Consider the following 20,708-nt stretch of genomic DNA (forward strand, 5'->3'; position numbering starts at 1 on the left):
CTATAATTGATTCTGGTGTGGATATGAATTGTATCCGAGAGGGATTGATCCCTTCCAAATATTTTGAAAAATCAACTGAAAGATTGTTTTCTGCTAATGGTACTCAAATGAAGATTAGATATGAATTGAATAATGCTCATGTTTGCCATGATAATGTCTGTTTCAAGATTCACTTTGTTCTTGTTAAAAACATGACTGATAAAGTGATTCCTAGACTTCCATTTATAAATGCTTTGTATCCCTTACTTGTTGAACATGATGGAATTACTAAAGTAAAATTCAAATTTGCTTCAAAGTTTGAAATTGATACTGATTATGCTTTGAATCTGATTCATGCTAAAACTAACCATCTAAACTTCCTTAAACAAGAAGTTAGATACAAGAAAATTGCTGAACAACTTTCTGATAAACTGTTGCAGTCAAAATTGATAATTTTCAAAAAACTCTGATTGATGATGTTTGCTCTGATGTTAAAGATTTTGATGAAAAGAGCATTCCTACTAAAGCTTGCCCTGTTCAAATGAATGCTGAGACTGTTGAATTTTGTAAAAAAGAAATCCATGATCTGCTTAAGAAAAAACTCATTAGAAATAGCAAGTCCCCCTTGGTCTTGTGCTACTTTCTATGTTCAGAAAAATACTGAGATTGAGAGAGGTACCCTCATCTAGTGATCAATTATAAGCCCTTGAATAAGGTTTTATAATGGATTAGGTATCCCATACCTAACAAAAATGATCTTGTTAATAGACTGAGTGAGGCTATGGTATTTTCCAAGTTTGACATGAAATCTGGATTTTGGCAAATCCAAATTAGTGAGAATGATAGGTATAAAACTGCTTTTACTACTCCTTTTGGGCATTATGAGTGGAATGTTATGCCTTTTGGTCTTAAGAATGCCCCTAGTGCATTCCAAAATATTATGAATGGCATTTTTAATCCTTTCAGCCATTTCACCATTGTTTAAATTGATGATGTTCTTGTTTACTCTAACTCTATGGATGAACACTGGAAACATTTGTACTTGTTTCTAGATACTATTAAAAGAAATGGTCTTGTTGTCTCTGCTAAGAAAATTAATTTGTTTTAAAAAAAAAAGTTCGTTTCCTTGGCTATGACATCTCTGAAGGACAAATTTGTCCTATTGATAGAACCATTCAATTTGCTGATAAATTCCCTGATGTCATCACTGATAAAACTCAGCTTCAAAGATTTCTTGGGTCTCTAAATTATGTTGCTGATTTCTATAGGATATGAGGAAACAATGTAAACCCCTTTTTGATCGGTTACAAAGTAATCCTCCACCTTGGTCTGATGTCCATACTTCCCTTGTTAAACAAATCAAATCTCATGTTAAGACATTACCCTGTCTCAGTATTCCTACTGTTAATACTTTCAAAATTGTTGAGACTGATGCTTCTAACATTGGTTATGGTGGTATTTTGAATAAAGAATTTCCCCGGATTCATCTGAACAAATTGTTCGCTTCTACTCTGGAATCTAGAACACTGTACAGTTAAATTATAGTACTATTAAATAAGAGATTTTATCTATAGTACTATGTATTTTAAAGTTTCAAAGTGATTTATTAAACCAAAAGTTTTTGTTAAGAATTGATTGCAAAAGTGCTAAATATGTTATTGAAAAAGATGTTGAAAATATTGCTTCAAAACATATTTTTGCTAGATGGCAAGCTATTTGTTAAGGACATATTTTATGTAGTTGGCTAATCCTTTAACAAAACACACTTTACTTGTAATTGGGTAGATCTAGGATGTGTTTAATACTTCAAAGAACATGTTGTTCAATTCTAGTATTAAAGCCATGAAGATTGGACCAAGAAACAAGTGAAGAAAATGTGTTTAATAAAGCTAGACACTTGCTGGACAGCTACTCGACAGATAGCTATCTATCGAGGTTTAATGAGGCTTGATAGATGCTATCTATCGAGGTTACGGAAATCAGAATTTTCAGATCTGATTTTTGGGCCAGGCTTTTGTATTTGTGTAGGGTTTCTTTTCTCACAACCCTAGGCATATATAAGGCTTATTTTAGAGGCAGTCACACAAGAGAATACAAGGAGAACATATGAAAAAAGTGACCGAAGCCTTATTCTCTCTGAAAGAAGCTACTGCGTCTTTTGCGCCTTAGGGTTTTGTAACCAAGTGCCTCTTGATCTTCATTGTTGATGAAGTGAAGAAATTTGCAACCAACATCTTCTTCTCTAGTTGGTGATTGAAGTCGCGTACTGGGATCCGCACAATTGGTTAGTCATGTACTGGGATTCGTGCATCAAAGGGTGGTGTTCATCTATTGAAGAGTTCAGAGGTTCTGAAGAGGTAGAAGGTTTCTGCTGTGAGTTCATCTACGGGGATTGTAGAGTCTAGGGACAAAGGTTTTGTACTAGATCTGAAACTTCTCTTTACTATAGTGGATTGCTTTTCGGGAAGGTTTCCCCCCAGGTTTTTTACTGTGAAACTGGTTGGTTTCATTAGTTTTCCTGGGTCATCATATCTTGTCTTATTTACTTTTCCACTGCACTTAGTTTTGACATGATATTGATGTTTGTTTGTTTTAACAAGTCTTATGCATAATAAATCTAATTAACAATTTGGGTTTAAAACTTGTTAACTTTATCAACCGGGGTCTAAATTACCCAACACTATTTTAAGTGTTTTCGATTTTGATATTGAATATATTAAAGGATCTCAAAATACCATCCCTGATTTTCTCACCCGTGAATTTCTGCAGTGTCACAATGGCAAGTAGGTGGTCAAAAGACAAGAGCCCTGCCACTGATAAACCAATTGTTAAAAAATAACTTGTTTCCTCCTTGGAGATTGTTAACCGCTTCACTCCCTTAGGTACCATTCCTAAGCCTAATTATTCTTCTATTTTGGTCTCACCCTATGATCCTTATGCTTTAACCCCAGTTAATCAACCTGTTAAAATTGTTTACCCCAAAGCTTCCAATGCTTCCCAGTATGTTAGAAAACAATATTTTCAAAACCTGTTTTCCATTGAGTTAAATAGGAATTCCATTCCTGATCCCTTCACACTTGCCACCAGCTACTTCCCCCCAATGTTTCATTGGATCCCTAAACATAATGGAAAGTCTGTGCAATATTATTCTAATATTTTGCATCATGAAAAATCAATCACTATTAAAGCCATAACTGATAACGCTGATGCTACTAAGGTTATTTACCACAGTGTTTTCTTGAATCATATTATTTCTGAAGAAATGTGGGGCCCCAACCTTGCCTCCACAAGAAGGCTACCAAACTCATTTGTCCCTTATTCATATCATGATTACCTCACTGCTTGGTTCAGATTTATGTTACACCAGAATGAAAGCATGACTCATTCATGGTTTGTTAATTTTGATAAGGAGTTCAATTCTAATTTGCCTCTTTGGTTCATCCGCTGGTGGACCCAGTTTGGCTCTACTATTGAAATACTCCTAGAACCACTGATTAATTCTTTTCAATATTTTAAAAGTGTGTTCAAAGTTAATGCTCATGGTGCTAAATTCCCTCCTTTGCTCCACTTCATTAAGAGATACAAGGTTCCTTCGATCCTGAAATGGCAATATGATAAGGACTGAGATGTTCTTGTGCACCGCTGGTATGTTAAATGGTGGGATAAGTTTCCACACACACAGTCAGTTATTAACAATGTTAACATGGATTTTCAACCAAATGCTTTACCCGCAGTGAAAATTAATACCCCAGTGCAAAAGGCTGAACTAGCTGATGCACTTGCTTCCACACCGACTAAAACTGTTAAAGACTCTGTTAAGCCTAAGAAGAAGGGTTCTACTTTAGATGAAATTCGCAAGGACCCTAATGCTTTATATGCTCTCCTTAAGATGTTAACAAAGGAGAAAGAAGCTGCTGATGATTCAGGAGATGAACGGTCCTCTGAAGCATCTGTTACAAAAAACCCTTACTACCCCTATCTTGAACCTTATCCCAAAGATTGGTTTGGGCATGATGAGGAAGATACTCCTGACCTAGGAGCAATTTGATGTCTTCACTATTTGTCTAGCCTGCACAAAGGCCACTACTAGTGCTCTTCTGATAAATGCTGCTTCCACTATTTGTCTAGCCTGCATAAAGGCCCTGATTAATGCTCTCACTATTTGTCTAGCCTACACAAAGGCCCTGATTGATGCTACTCTCACTATTTGTTTGGCCTACACAACAGCCAAATTGCTACAATATTTACTCTTAATGAAAGCTTCAATTATTGTACTGCTATTCCTGGTACTACTTTTGCTAAAGGAGATTCCGCATGATGCTACCTAATCTCTTTCGGTATAAAACGCCAAAAGGGGCAATGATTAAAGTGTTTCTACAAATCGAAGAGATTCTACCGGTTCTGATGAGGAAAAGAAAAGTTGCTGTTCACAGTCACTGTTCACTGTACTTTTTACTGTTCACAGCTACTGTTTTCTATAGTTCACTGTACTTTTACTGTTCACTACGTTTTTGCCTATTTAAGGGGGGATGTCCCTTAAATTTAAACCAGGATTCTTTAGAGCCCTCTTTAGGAATATTGTGTTTTCCTTTAGATATTCTCTTCAAAATTTTATTCACTACTACACTATTTCCCTATTTACGAATCTTGTAATTAGAACTAGTTTCAAGTTTTGTACTGTTAACCTGTTGGGATCCTGTAACTACTACTGCTGTAAGTATTGTTATCTATTTTCAATAATAACTACTTTCAACTTTGTGTTACTTTGATTATATTATAACTGCTTGGCTGGTTCTACCGCCTCATTATTTTAAATTACTTTGTTTATATACTGCTTATTTTGTTTATTATATTGCTTGACCGGTTCTACCGCCTTATTACTTTCTTTCAATAGATTATTAAACAGTGCTTCTGCTATATATATATATATAAAGATGAGTTTTTTTTTTTCATTTCTATTAGGAGAGTTTTGATTTAAGAGTCTTGAATAGAAAAGACTTGGATTTATTTTTTCTATTTATCCTTTTGTGATTGTTTGAATTTATTAAAATTACTTTGTTGCTTATTTTGGAGGAGTTACTGGTCAACAACTCAATGAATGGCCAAATTTTATTTTTGATTTTGGGTTCTTTATATCAAAATTTTCTCTTTGGGTTAAAAGTGTGAAACTATTCGAGGTCTAAAGCAATTAATTTCCGAAATTCTAGGGGGGCCGGTAAGTAAATCACTCTTAAATTTTAAGATAATTTATGTGAGAGTTATATATGTATTTTTACTGGGTTATCCCCAAGTTTTGTCTCTTCTTAAACATTGGGTATAGGGGTATTTTTGGACCACCAAAATGTTCATTCCAAATAGGAGAAACCCTTTAAATAGTAGTAGTATAGTCTATGGTTATCAATATCCCTATCTGGATCTTAGGATATTAAGATACTAAGATCCTACATCCCTAAAACGTTTTGGATCTCTCTAGGATCTCTAATAAAGTGAAATTTGTGTGAGATTCCAATCCAGATCTCAGGATCTTATAGAATTCCAATCTCATAGAGATAATAAAGATCCAGTGCTATACAGGAAAATTCAATTTTTTTCATGTGCTTATTTTGGGCCTCCAAATGGAGTTCAAAGACCCTAAACTAATAAAAAATGTAATAAACAGATCAGCATAGTGGCCCTAGCCCAAATTGATTTTAAAAAAGTAAAAAAAAAAAACCCCTAATGCTCACGTTAGTCACCAGTCGTCACTTTAACCTAATAAATAAAATCACAAAAGACAAAAAAGAAGAGAAGAGACTAGACTACTAGAGAAGGGAAGGCGGGTGCGAAAAGCTAAGAAATCTGAGGGTGATGCTACTGTGAGAGAGATCATTAACTACAAAGGTGATTTTTTTTAATAATTTAATTTTGCTAATAATGACTACAATGATGTTTATAATGATCAACCGTACTTTGAGAAACCCATCCAAGATAACCAAACCTTTGGCCTTGATGATGATTGAGTGTCATTGTGGTGTTATTCGAAATATTTTTATTTGTGTAGGACATTAGGTATTGACTGTTTCTTAAATACATTGGTTTCCAAATTTCCAAAAAGAAAAAAAGAACAAAAACAAAAATTTTGGTTAAGTGAATTACAAATCCCTAATGGTGTCAGACATAAAACAAGGGGTGTGAGGCGTTAAAAAAAAAAAAAAAAAAAAAAAAAAAAAAAAAAAAAAAAAAAAACTCAAATTACTATTGGGGGTTGTAAAACCCCCAAATTACTATTTTTTTTACCATCAAACCAACAAAAACAAGCATTATTCCAGTTGCTATTTCTATTTTTTTTTTTTTTTGCAATTTAGCTATAGTAAGATGGTACTTTTAGACGATACTGTAGCAAGTTGCAAAATCATTTTTATTAAATTTTATTACTTCTCCTCTCTCTCTCTCTCTCTCTCTCTCTCTCTCTCTCTCTCTCTGTAATCTCAGCCTCTCTCCCCACTCCTTTTGTCTAGGTCTCTCTCTCCTTCTTCTCTCTCAAATCGGCATGGAGACAATGGTCTATGGTGGAGGCATGGAAATTGGCTTCTGTGGTGAAGGCATAGACATGGTGGAGCCGTGGTTATGGATAGGTAATTGTGGTTTTGTTCTTGGGTCACGGCGGTTGTTGAGATAATGGGTTTGTTGGGCTTTATTCTTGGTTGAATTAGTGCGGGTTGTAGCAGAAACAATGGGTTTTGGTGTGGTAGTTCGTGGTTGAGCCTTGGAGGTCATGGGTTGTGGTTATGGTGGCGTTTGTGGTGGAAGTTGGGGGGTTTTGGGTTGTGGTTGTGGTTGGGCCACGATGGTTCTGTTCTTGGCACGGTGGTTGTGTTTTGTTCTTAGGTCATGGTGGTTGCTGTGATGGTGGGTTCGCTGCTTTGCTCCTAGTTGGGTTGGTGATGGTTGTGGTGGTTAAACTATGGGTTTTGGTGTGGTGGTGCGTCCTATTGTTGGTGGTGGTGTGGTTGAGAGGGAGAGAGAGAGAGAGAGAGAAATCAGAGAGAAGAGAGATAGATAGTTTTATATTATTTAATTGTATAATTTATATTATTTTAATGTGTTATATGTTAAAATAAAAGTTGAGATGTTAGGTGTATTGTAAAATGATATTATATAATAGATAAAGTAGATTTTTACATGGTAAAATAGAAACTATTATGCAATTCCGGATGCTAATGCTCTTATAGACTTATAGTTTAATATATTTTACTTTATTAAATCCTAAAATTAAATAAAAAAAATAATTATGCAACACAAAATAATAATAATAATAATAATAATAATAATAATAATAATAATAATAACAATAATAATAATAATAATAATAATAATAATAATAATAATAATAATAATAATAATAATTGTTGGGTTCTAAGACTTTGGGTTTAAATGTATTAGAACTTCATTTTGTAATGTTGGCAAACCATGATCAAAATGTTTAGTTTTGTTTTAGACTTGCTCAAAGTATGTTGAAGTGTAAAGTTGGAATCGAGTGCAATGCAGGATTTACTATGTAAATCTGCCTAGCTCGATCTTTCGAAAATTAGACTCGATCGATCGAAGCTAGTGCAGATTGTTTTTTTGCAGAATTTTCAACTTAGCCCAAGCCCGTTCTATGTGTAGGGTTTTATGTTTTGCCCTAGGTATAAAAGGGAAAACCCTAGCCACGTTTTATGGATGCTCTTTATGCTGTGTGTGTGAATCTTTTGTGAGATCTAGAGGTGTTTGCCTTCACATATACTTAGGGTTATCAAGATCTAGATTGATGTCAAGAGCTTGGTGATCAATTCAATTGTAGATTCAAGAGCTTAAAGATATACAAGTGGGAGTGCTTGTGCTTGCTGGGAATCCAAGAAAGAAGTAGTCTGTGGACTAGGAGCTGTCATGTGGTTGTGGTAGTAAGTTTCCTACTCGAGGTAGCAATAGGATGTTAGTGGTTTGAGTCACTATTGTGTAAACTTCAATTCTTTCATAGTGGATTCAATTTTACCTTGAGGATAGCTAAGTTAAACCCTCCCCAGGTTTTTTACCGGTTTGGTTTTCCTGGGTCATTATATTGTTGTGTTCTTTATTTTCCACACTTTACAATGATATGATTTATATGTGTTAACCTAGATCTGCATAATTTACCTAAGTTAATCACTTGGCTAAATAACTAGGTTAATCTGGTTGTGTTTAAAGGGTCTAAAAACATACAAGTGGTATTAGAGTGGGTTAGCTCTTGTGTTTAGATCCTTTGATCTAAGAGTTGATCCTTGACCCCTGTTGTCATGGAACACGGTCACTCTCTTGTGATCCCACCTCACTTTGATGGGAATAATTATGCTTATTGTAACGTAAGGATGAAAACATTCTTGAAATCTATTGATGAGAGAGTTTGGAACTCCGTTGAATATGGATGGGAGAAGTCCACTACTCTAGTGAGTGAGTGGCAAACTTCTCAGAAAGAAGCAGACGCTTTTAATAGCAAAGTTATGAATGCTATTTTTAATGCTGTTTCTATGGAGGAATTCAAGAGAATTTCTAATGTTGGTTGCTCACACTGCATGGAATATTCTCCAAACTGTGCATGAAGGCACAAAGGTAGTTAAGATCAATAAGCTGCAGTAGTTAACAACTAGATTTGAAAGCATTAGGATGTCTGATGATGAAACTTTTGATGAATTCTATGCTAAGCTTAATGATATTGTTAATTCTACTCATAATTTGGGTGAAATCTATGATCAACCTAAAATTGTTAGGAAGATACTTAGATCTTTAACTGAAGATTTTAGACCCAAAGTAATTGCCATCATTGAAAGTAAGGATGTGGACTCCATCCCTATTGATGAACTTTTAGGATCTCTTCAGTCCTATGAGTTTGACCTACCGAAGACTAGAAAATCCAAATCAATGGCTCTTTAGTTTGTTGATGATGTTGATATGAGTGGATTTGATGATGAGCTCTCTGCTACAGAGATTGCCTATCTTGCTAAGAACTTTAGAAATTTTCTTAAGAATAACAACAGAAGGGCAAGAGGTAAAAACAATGCTGAACATAAAAATTTTAGTAGGAATGAGCCCACTAAGGTGAACAATAATGAGAAACCTAAAGAAAAAGTCGGTCAACCTTCTAATAGTTCTATGGGTCAACAATGTTTTGGCTATCAAGGGTATGGTCATGTGAAACCTGAATGCCCAATATTCTTGAGGTCTAAAGGCAAGGCTATGGCTGTAACCCTTAGTGATAATGAAGTTTTTGACAATGAGTCTGGTAGTGATGAGGATGGAAACTTCATTACTTTCACTGCTACTGCTGTAGTTGATGAAAGTGTTGCTGTTGAGGAGAACCCTTCTGATGGGGAACTCTCTGAGGATGCAAATTTACAAGAAGTCTACAATAAGCTTTGCAAAGTTGTTGCAAAGGATGCTATGAGTGTTGATCCAGACTTAAATAAAATTGCATCTCTTGAACTTGATAAGAAAAATTTTCTTGTGAAATTGTTTAATGCTAATGAATTGTTGAATAATGTGAAGACTGAGAACATGCTTTTGCTTGATAAAGTTAAGAATTTGGAACATGAATTATCAGTTGTTAGAGAACAATCTAATAGGTCTGCTAGTTCCAAACTTGATCATATGTTGAGTGTTTAAAAGTCCCCTTCAGAAAAAACTGGCTTAGGTTTTGTAGAAAGCATCTCTGTTTTTGAAACACATTCCACAAACTTTGTTTCTTCTTCTGAGCCCCCTGTGAGTGAGGTTGTCAAACCTGTAGAAGTAACACCTCCTAGGAAAATTAGGGTTGATCTTCAAGAGTCTAAACCTAAGACGTCTAATCCTCCTAAGGGAAAGTTGCATGATAGACCTGTATGGGTTTGTCATTTTTGTGGAAAGTTTGGGCACATTCGTCTAAACTGTTTCAAGCTGCAAGCTGCTAAGTGAGCAAATAAACCAAAAGTACCTGTGCCTCAAGCACAAGATCCTATGGTACTTATTGGTGAGTTGGTAAAGGCTTTAAATCTTTATACCAATCCTAGAGTTGCTTAAAATTCTAATGTGAATAATAACTCCAATGCTAGAGTTGCATCTAAAAAGCTTTGGATGCAAAAGGCTCGATCTAATTGAGTTTTTCTGACATGGTCTTTGTGCTTCATCGCTCTTATCTTTGTGACCATTCTTCTTTGTTGTTTTTGTTTTCCTTGTCTTTCTAAGATTTGCATTGCATAACATTCATGCATTTCATTCTAGGTTGTTTTTGTTATTTTGATAAAAAAATAAATAAATAAAACAAAGAACAAAAAAAAAAAAGGAAAAGGAAAAGGGAAGCAAAATGTGTTTTGCATTATTTTTCTTGAATTTGAAATCAAGGTTGGCCATTTCATTTTTACATAACATGTTTATGTACCTTGTTTAGCTAGGATGAGCTTATTTTATTGCACTTTACTAGTTTGAGCTTTGTAGTGCATGTTGTGTCGGAAGATGTTTATAGTTTTGATCACTTTGTCTTGATCTTAAAGTCACGTGCCTTTGATTGTCGGATTTGATCTTAATGAGAAAGGCATAAATAGCCATCTCATCACTGTTTACTAGCCAATCATGAACATCTTAGTGCATATCGTAAGATTGTGTGCTTGAGAAAGTGTAGCACATGCACAAAAAGAACATAAGGTGTAGCCTCAGTTTAAACGCTAAAATTGGTGTGTACATTATTGGACTATAATTAAATCAATAAAATAAAATTGGTGTGTACATTATCCCGGCTTATGCTTAATAAGTTTCTGATCAAATAAAATTGGAGTGTACATTATGAGGAAACTCAAGAAACTTACATGATTGCAAGCTTTTATTCTAGGAGATGTGAGAGTTATATGATGTAAATCTTTAAGGGATAGTCTCTTTTAAATGTACGTGATGGATTTTGTAGAAATTGTGCTTGATTTCTATTCACATATCACCTCACATGTACCTCAATCTCTTGCTAGTTGCATACACTACACAAGTTACTCTTTGCTAAACTTTGTACATGTTATTGTGTGTGATTTTGGTTTGGCCAACCAAGTTTGAAAAATTCCTTGAATTTTATGCAAAACATATTTGAAGTTTGAGAATTTAAGGTGAATTGATTGAAAATATTAATTTTTTTGAAAACTGGGTTCAAAACATGTGTTTTTGAAAAGCATTTCATCTCATACTCATGCATTTTATTCATAAATTAATATGCTTTGAGGAGTTTCTGCATAAAAGTGCTTTGTTTTTTAAAAAACTTTTTTGGTTTTTCCAGAATTTAGATCGATCGAACCTGTTTCTCGACCGATCGAAATTGCGATTAAAATATTTTTTTGGTTCTGTGTGTTTCGATCAGTGCTCAATTGATATTCAATCAATCGAATGGCATTTTCGATCGATTGAATATGTTTTTCAATCAATCGAAAGTCGTATAGAGAGGTTTTTTTTTTTATTTTTTTATTTTTTTATTTTTTAAATCTGAGTTTTCTCATGTGTTCATTTACTATTTCAAAATTTCAACACTCTTTCTCTCTCTATTCGATCGGTCTAAGGGTCCAAGCAAGATTTTGGTTGTTTTCCCTTGAAATGTTTGCAAGGTTTTTGTCATCTAAGACCGGTAAGACCTTTTTTTTTCCTTCTTTTTCTTTTATTTTCATCTTTCATGCATTTTTTTTTTTTGTTTTACATTTTGAGGAGAATTTCGAACCTAAGGGATTTTGGGATTTGTGTTGATTCAAGCTTTTTCTTGTGAAATTGATCAATGGGTTTTTGTTGTGGGATGATTTACAATAGTTCTTGGTGAATTAATTTGATCAATTTGATGAATTTTGAAAATTTGAAAACTCTAGGGCTTGAAATTACACGATTTGGGAATTTTGTTCAATTTGGTTTAAATTGATGAAATTGGCTTGTTGGATTGATTAATTTGATCATTATAATGTATTATCTATCTTTTTTAATGATCAATTGGTCAATTTCTTGAAAATTGTATAAGTGGTTTTTCAAAATTTTGGTGTTTTTGATATAAACTCTATGCTCAAGCCAATTTTGTGTTTTTAAAGTTAAGTTGAACTTATTCTCATTGTATTAGATCATGCATCATTTGATTATACTGTTCATGCATCATTTGATTATACTGTTCGTGCATCATATAGATTGTTATTTTTCTATATTGTTTTATGCTAACTTGCAATCTACCCTTAGTTTTTCTTTTTTTCTTGGTTCTTTCTGTGTGTCTTGTCCTATCCATAGCACCATGCCTAGGAAGACTAGAGCTAATAGGAAAGCCTCCTCTTCTTCTGCACTTCCTTTTGATGATGAGTGAGTGCCCTTTGGCAATTCGTCACAAAAAGGGGGAGTACATATGTTGTAGAGAGGAGTTTTTGATGTTAGGGGGAGTTTTTGATGCTTTGGAGCTATGGAGTTTTTAGATTGCATCTAAGTGCTTCATTCTATATTTACATTTTTTGGCTCATGATGTTTTGTGTATGGATTATCCATGATAGGGGGAGATACTTTGATTATATATATTTCTTGTTGTTTCACATTGTTTATTGATTTATATTTATGAGGTTATTCATGATATATGTCTGTATTGTGTGTTATTTCAAATCAAGAAGTTATATTTGTGTTACTTGTATTTCCTACATATGCGTTTATGTGTTTGTTAAGTGTTACAGGAATATACAGGTTGATTCAGTTGTGCTGCTGTCTACACTTGCAATCGATGGATAGTAGTTAGGTTGAATTTGTTGTGTTGGGCTATGATTTTGTAAAGGGTTGTTTTGTTTGTAACTTTGAGCATTTTGTTTAAGTTTGTGTTTTGTCACAGATTTCCCAAGAGGGACTTTGTTGGGTTCTAAGACTTTGAGTTTAAATGTATTAGAACTTCATTTTGTAATGCTGGCAAATCATGATCAAGATGTTTAGTCTTGTTTTAGACTTGCTCAAAGTATGTTGAAGTGCAAAGTTGGAATCGAGTGCACTGCAAGATTTACTGTGTAAATCTGTCTGGCTCGATCGATCGAAAATTAAACTTGATCGATCGAAGCTCGTGCAGATTGTTTTTCTACAGAATTTTCCAACTCAGCCCAAGCCTGTTCTACGTGTAGGGTTTTACGTTTTGCCTTAGGTGTAAAAGGGAAAACCCTAGCCATGTTTTATGGATGCTCTTTAGTTGTGTGTGTGAATCTTTTGTGAGATCTAGAGGTGTTTGCCTTTACATACACTTAGGGTTATCAAGATCTAGATTGATGTCAAGAGCTTGGTGATCAATTCAGTTGTAAATTCAAGAGCTTAAAGATATACAAGCAGGAGTGCTTGTGCTTGCTGGGAGTCCAAGAAAGAAGTAGTCTGTGGACTCGAAGCTGTTACGTGGTCGTGGTAGTAAGTTTCCTACTCGAGGTAGCAATATGATGTTAATGATCTAAGTCACTATTGTGTAAACTTCAATTCTTTCATAGAGGATTCAGTTTTACCTTGAGGATAGCTGGGTTAATTCCTCCCCAGGTTTTTTACCAGTTTGGTTTTCCTGGGTCATCATATTATTGTGTTCTTTATTTTCCACACTTTACAATGATATGATTTATATGTGTTAACTTAGATCTGGTTGTGTTTAAGGGTTCTAAAAACGTACAATAATAATAATAATAATAATAATAATAATAATAATAATAATTATAATAATAATAATAATAATAATAATAATAATTGTAAGGACGCAGTTTGGTGCCTAAACCCAAAAGGAAAAGGGTCTAGGCCCAAAGAGTCCAATACAATGAATTTGTAGAGAGTGGATTAGGAAAATAGGCTTTAATGAATTAGATAGTAATTACAGTGAGCCAAGATGATAAGAAAACAAGAATAAATTGATTTTTCCCAAAGAAAATCGTCCTCGTTACAGTCCGAGGAGACTAGTTCTTATATATATATATATATATATATATATATATATATTTTTTTTTTTTTTGTTTTGAATTTGGTTACAAGTCCAGTTCTTGTTGCTACAATGTTTTTTCTCTCAAATCTTCGATCCCCCCTATAAGGGGCTTCTTTCTCTATTATATACCCCACTCTTCTTCATCTCCACCATTCACGTGTAGGTCAAGTTTTTGGCTTTGATCCTTGTCCCATCAGCACATTTTTAAAATTTTTGGGAGTAGTTGTAAGGCTACTGGCCATTGTTTAGGTATCACCTCCACATTAATGCGGCCAGAGGGTTAGTTGTAGAGCATTCAATACTGTGGTAGTAGCTTTCCCTTAGATATTTCTTAGCTTCCCTTTATCCTAGTTTTCCCTGATGTTTATCCTTATCAGTAGAACCTTTCGAAGTGTTGCTCTCGAGGGCAGACCAATACTTCTACCCTCTACTTTGCTTAGACGAGGAAGCATTCCTCCTAGGAATATCTTCCCAAACCTTTATAGTCATAGTTTGCTCGTAGAGTTCTGGCTCTTACGTCTTCCCTATTGTCTATCTGTCCTCGGACCACTTAGCGTCCTTGGACAAGGCCCACGACCCAATATATACTCTTGGGCCCTTTATCCCTACAATAGCCCCTCAAAATTTCCTTCTTTTGCTCCTTGGAAAAGAAAGGTATTTTGATACCATAATCCCAATTCTGCTTTTCCCTCACATCATTCCTGTCTGTGTAGGTGTCTTTTCAACTACCTAGAAGCACACTTTTGGCACTTCGGCATCCGGAATGCATTTGCAATTAATTCTTGCGGCTCTATGTTCCCCACGTTCTATGGTATGATGGGGATCCAATGGCTGGGGATTTTTACGGGAATTCAAGCAGGAATTCTCCCACTTGCTTTTCTCTCTCTCATATATATACTATTAAGAAGGTTCATTTACTTCACTTTTTGCATTCTAAAAATTCAAGAGCTAGTCCGAGGACCTTTCTTCCTTCCTGTAAGTTGTTCTTAGCAATCTTTTCTTCCTCTTCAGTCCTTTTTTTTTTAGTTCATTTAGATCTCTTTCTTCCTTGGCCTATCCACTTTCATCTCATCTCTTTAGTTTCTTTACTTTTCTTTACACACATGGGGAGATTTGCTTATCTAGTAGACACCCTAGAGGGTCTAGAGAGTTTCAAGACTCTATACCGAATCCCACCAGGGGTTTCCATTAGGTATCGCAAACAGGGGGAGTGGCACACCATGATGCAAGAGGGAGAAGTCGTAATCCCTATGATTGCCTTTATAGAAGGAGGGATGAGAATCCTTATTGGCAGAGTCATGAGGGATTACCTAATAGCTCATAGGCTTTCCCCCACCCAGTGTGCCCCCAAGATGTTTAGGATCTTAGATAGTGTAGATGCCCTAAACAAGAAAATGGGCTTAAATTTCACCTATCACGATGTCAACTGAATTTACAACCTTCAACACTTAAAAGGGCAAGGATATTACCTAAAAACTAGGGTTCCTGAGGTTAGGCTCATCTCATGCCTCCCTGCATCCAAAAAAGGCATGAACAAAGATTTTCTACTCATCTTAAAGGAGTGGCACGATGGCCTCCACTATCCGATGAGATATGGGATACCAGGTGGGGTTCTTAGCTCTAGGCTTATTACTCTAAAGTCACCCCCTTTTCTCTTATACATCTTCTGCATCCTTTTCTCTCTGTTTGTGTGTGTTTGTAGTTGAAATATTCTTTGATTCATGCCATTTTTTTGACAATTTTTTTAATGGTTTTGCAGATAAGCACGCCACCATTCCAAACCTAAATCTTGTCAACCAGCCAAACCTAGAAAAAATACTGAAAGCCGAGGTTTTTGTAGAAGTCGTAATCCCTATGATTGCCTTTATAGAAGGAGGGATGAGAATCCTTATTGGCAGAGTCATGAGGGATTACCTAATAGCTCATAGGCTTTCCCCCACCCAGTGTGCCCCCAAGATGTTTAGGATCTTAGATAGTGTAGACGCCCTAAACGAGAAAATGGGCTTAAATTTCACCTATCACGATGTCAACTGGATTTACAACCTTCAACACTTAAAAGGGCAAGGATATTACCTAAAAACTAGGGTTCCTGAGGTTAGGCTCATCTCATGCCTCCTTGCATCCAAAAAAGGCATGAACAAAGATTTTCTACTCATCTTAAAAGAGTGGCACGATGGCCTCCACTATCCGATGAGATATGGGATACCAGGTGGGGTTCTTAGCTCTAGGCTTATTACTCTAAAGTCACCCCCTTTTCTCTTATACATCTTCTGCATCCTTTTCTCTCTGTTTGTGTGTGTTTGTAGTTGAAATATTCTTTGATTCATGCCATTTTTTTGACAATTTTTTTAATGGTTTTGCAGATAAGCACGCCACCATTCCAAACCTAAATCTTGTCAACCAGCCAAACCTAGAAAAAATACTGAAAGCCGAGGTTTTTGTTCACAGTGATGGTCAGTTAAGAGTAGCCCACCTCGTCCTCAGCTACAACCCTTTTTCGACTAGTTTCCAAGCATTAAAGTGTGTGATCAAGGCGAAAGACACACGCTTGCACCAGATAAGCGTTGCCGCCCCAACTTTCCTCATCACTAGCCCTACTCCAAGAGGGGTACTTGAAGTAACCCTGCTTTTTCAGTATACAGTCGGAGAAGCCACCTCTTCTTAGCCTGCTATCAAAGAAGAAGAGGAGGAATAGATAGTTGAAGTCTTAGATTCTGAAGACGATTTTGAAATTTTCAACCTACCCTTCTCCTCGAAAAGTCTGGTTGGTGATCTCAGCCTTCTCCCCCCAATATAAGTAAGTCACTCCCAAAAAGATCCCGCCATCCCGGACGCTATAGTGATCCAGCGCAAGACCAAATCAATTCTTCAGGACCTAATGAAGTCCTAGGTAGGAGGCCATGTGCCAGAGAAAGCTGCCCAGACCAAACCTCCCACCCCTCCATCCACCCAAGCTCACCGACCCGACCCCACTGATCTTAAGAGGAAGAGGGATCAAAGAGGTAAAGAGGTGGTGGAAGGGGGGAAAAAGCTACTCTTTCAAGGAGGCCGAGCTCTAAAAGGGAGCCAGACAGGCCAGAATAACGCAGACAATGGTGGAGAAAAGAGGTGACTCTCAGGTCTTTGTTCTAGCTTGGTCTCCTGCCTTGGTGTTAGATAGAGCTGCCTTGACCGTTGATGCCTCCATCAGGGATTTCCAACAAGGGAGGGCCAGATATGTGGCCGATGCCATGGAGCATGCCTTATTGCTTCCTGAGGACATGGCCGACCTAAGGTCGATGAGAAAACATGAGGTGTTCCTCAGCCTAAAGTGGGACCTCACTTTGGTAAGTCCACCAACTACCCCCTCTATCTTATTTTATTTATTCATTTTTTTAAAACTCGTACTTATACTTGGTTTCTCTAACCTTCATATTTTTTATTTTTTATTTGTTTGAAAGGCTGTCCAAGCTGGGCACAAAGCCGAGGAAATAGTCACCAGCTCCCATAAATCAATGAAGGAGGAGGAGGCTAGGGGCATTGCTATCGTGGCGGCTTTCAAGTTAGCGGAGAGAAAGATACAAGAGCTTAATACTAAGATAATTGAAGCTAAACGGGAAAAGAAAAGCGCTGAGGCCGCTTTAAACGGGGTAGAGAAGCAAGTGGAGGCTCAGCGTAAGTAGCTCCGTCAGGCCCAGGACAAGCTCGCCACAGCCAAAAAACAAATAAAAGTCCTAACGAAGAAACTGGAGGAGGCCGAGAAGGCCAAGGACCAAGTTGAGTAGGACGGATATGAAGTGGGAGTGACAGAGACCGAGGAGGCCCTCAAGGCTGAGGTCTCAGAGGTGTGTAGGTACTACTGCCTTAAAGTGTGGAATGAGGCCCTCAACCAAGTTGGAGTTGAGGCCTCCTCTACCCTTAGGAGAGCAGAGAGTGTATATTACCCTCCTGCCATCCGTGCTTCTAGCTCCTCGAGCTCTAAAGCTGACATTGCCTCTAAGGAGGCAGATACTGGCAAGGATAGCCCAGCTAAGGTCCTTCCTTTTTCTGAAGGTCCTTCCAAGGAGGCCAAGCAGCCTAAGGTTGTTGAAAAGGAAGCTGATACAACCAAGGAATTGACCCTTGAGGTCACCCAGCCTCCAGCTGCTCCTAAGGGCCCCTCCAAGGAGAAAAAGGCCCCCTACAATATAAAGCTTGTCCTCGTAACTCTGCCTATGACTACCAAGGAGGACCTCAAGGGTAAAGGCCCAGCATCTTCAACAACAATCCTTGCCTAGCTCATCAAGACCCTAGCAAAAGACAAACTTGTACTTAAAATTAAGTAGTTCTTAGAATAGTTTTTTTTTTTTTTTTTAATTGTTGTTTTTGGCCTCCCAAATTTGTAATCAAGTTGCCTTTTTTCAAGGCTTGGTTTAATGACAGTTATAAAATTTTTATTATACATGTTTTGTGCAAGCTTCTGATATATCCTGTCCTTTACTTTACACTTAATTGGTATAAGAATGAGGGACAATAGTGTCTGAATTGACACATGGCTATGTACTTAACATTAATAATCATTTGTGTAAGTGACAACATCATTGCCCTACTTCGCATAATTAATTACAAAATAAGTGAAGCTTTCCAAGTTTACATTTTTCAACCAAAAATGACTTTAACTTAGAGAACATACCTTTCACACTTAGCTAACATAAAAAACAAAATATAATTTAATTCAGTTATATTTATAAGTGATAATCAATTGCCACATCCTATACAATCAACAATAGATTTGGCAAAACCATCCAAGTTTATAATCTCAACAAAATATATCATTAACTTCACAAACATACCTTACACATAACTTAAAGAACCTTGCATTCATCGATGGTTCCACATAATCCTCCCTTTAGCAATAGATAAATGTTTCCCTTCTCTTAAATTACCACAATGAGAATCTTGATTATACATCATAGCTAGACTGGTTACTAATTTTCCAAGGCATGTGATTCGGGGAACCTGACATGGCCGAGGTTCTGTTTAGCATTTAGTTAAATGTTTAGTAGTGCTAATTTACCTAAGGTAGGTGGTCCAATGAACCAGGAATAACCGAGGTTTTGTTTAACACTTAGTAAGATAACAAGAGGTGTTAATTTACTCAAGGTATGCGGTCCGAGGAGCCAGGCACGACTAAGGTTCTTTTTAACACTTAGTTAAATAATGAGAAGTATTAATTTACCCAAGGTATGTGGTCCAAGGAACCATGCATGACCAAGGTTCTGTTTAATACTTAAGCAGATAATAAGAAGTATTAATTTACCTATGGTCTATGGTCCAAGGAGCCAAGCATGACCAATGTTCTGTTTAATACTTAAACATATGATGAGAAGTATTAATTTACCCAAGATATGTGGTCCGAGAAGTTAGACATTGACCAAGGTTTTGTTTAATACTTAGTTAAATAATGAGAAATATTAATTTACTCAAGGTATGTGGTCCGAGAAACCAGGCATGACCAAGGTTCTATTTAATACTTAGTTAAATAATGAGAAGTATTAATTTGCCCAAAGTATGTGGTTCGAGTAACCAGGCATGACCAAGGCTCTGTTTAATACTTAAGCATGTAATAAGAAGTATTAATTTACCGAAGGTTTGTGGTCTGAGGAGCCAGGCATGACCAAGGTTCTGTTTAATACTTAGACAAATAATCAATGCAACAAATAATATCTTAAGTAAAATATGGCAGAAATGCCTTTCATTAGTAGTAATACCTCTGTAGGTTATTTACATTCCAGGGGCGTGGTACAACTTTTTCATCTAGATCTTCTAGGAAGTATGCTCCTATACCAGCTATCGAGATCATACAATATGGCCTTTCCCAATTAGGCCTTAACTTTCCCCATGTTGGATTCTTTGCAGTACCCAAAACCTTCCGCAGTACCAAGTCTCTAAGAGTTAATGGTCTTAACTTCACATTTGAGTCGTACCCCTGCTTAAGTTTTTGTTGATAATATGCCAATTGAATCATGGCAAAGTCTCTTCATTCTTCAATCAAATCCAAGCTCTTCTCTAATAACATGTCATTGTTGTCGGGAGTAAACAAACTTATCCTCACCATTAGGAATCCAATTTCCAGAGGAATTATAGCTTCGTCCCCATAAGTCAAAGAAAAGGGAGTCTCCCTCGTGGACCTACGAGGGGTAGTCTGATATGTCCAAAGAACATGTGGCAATTCTTCCATCCATTTGCCCTTAGCATTGTCCAACCTCTTTTTGAGCCCATTAACAATGACTTTGTTCATCGCCTCGGCTTGTCCATTTCCTTAGGGATAAGCCTGGGTTGAATATCTGTTCTTAATACCTATTTCACAACAATACCTCCTGAAAGCCTTGCTATCAAACTGAAGCTCATTGTCCGAGATAAGGGTGTGAGGAATCTTAAACCGAGTGACAATATTTTTCCACACAAATCTCTTAGCATCCACATCTCTGATGTTTGCTAGGGGCTCAGCTTCAACCCATTTGGTGAAGTAATTAGTGACATCCACATTTTCCTGCTGCTTTAGGGAAATGTCGCACAATGTCCAAGCCCCATTGAGTAAAAGGCCATGGACTAGAGAGAGGATTAAGAACGCACTCTGGCTGATGAATGTTTAGGGCAAACCTCTGGCATTGGTCACACTTCCTCACATATTCTTGTGCTCCCTTTTACATACTTGGCCACCAATATCCTTGAGTGAAGGCCCTGTGAGACAGTGATCTGCCTCTGTATGACTTCCATAAATCCTTTCTTGTAATCCTTCTAAGAGGGGCTCTATTGCCTT

Source organism: Castanea sativa, chromosome 8 (assembly GCF_040712315.1).
Source record: "Castanea sativa cultivar Marrone di Chiusa Pesio chromosome 8, ASM4071231v1".
Lineage (NCBI taxonomy): Eukaryota > Viridiplantae > Streptophyta > Magnoliopsida > Fagales > Fagaceae > Castanea > Castanea sativa.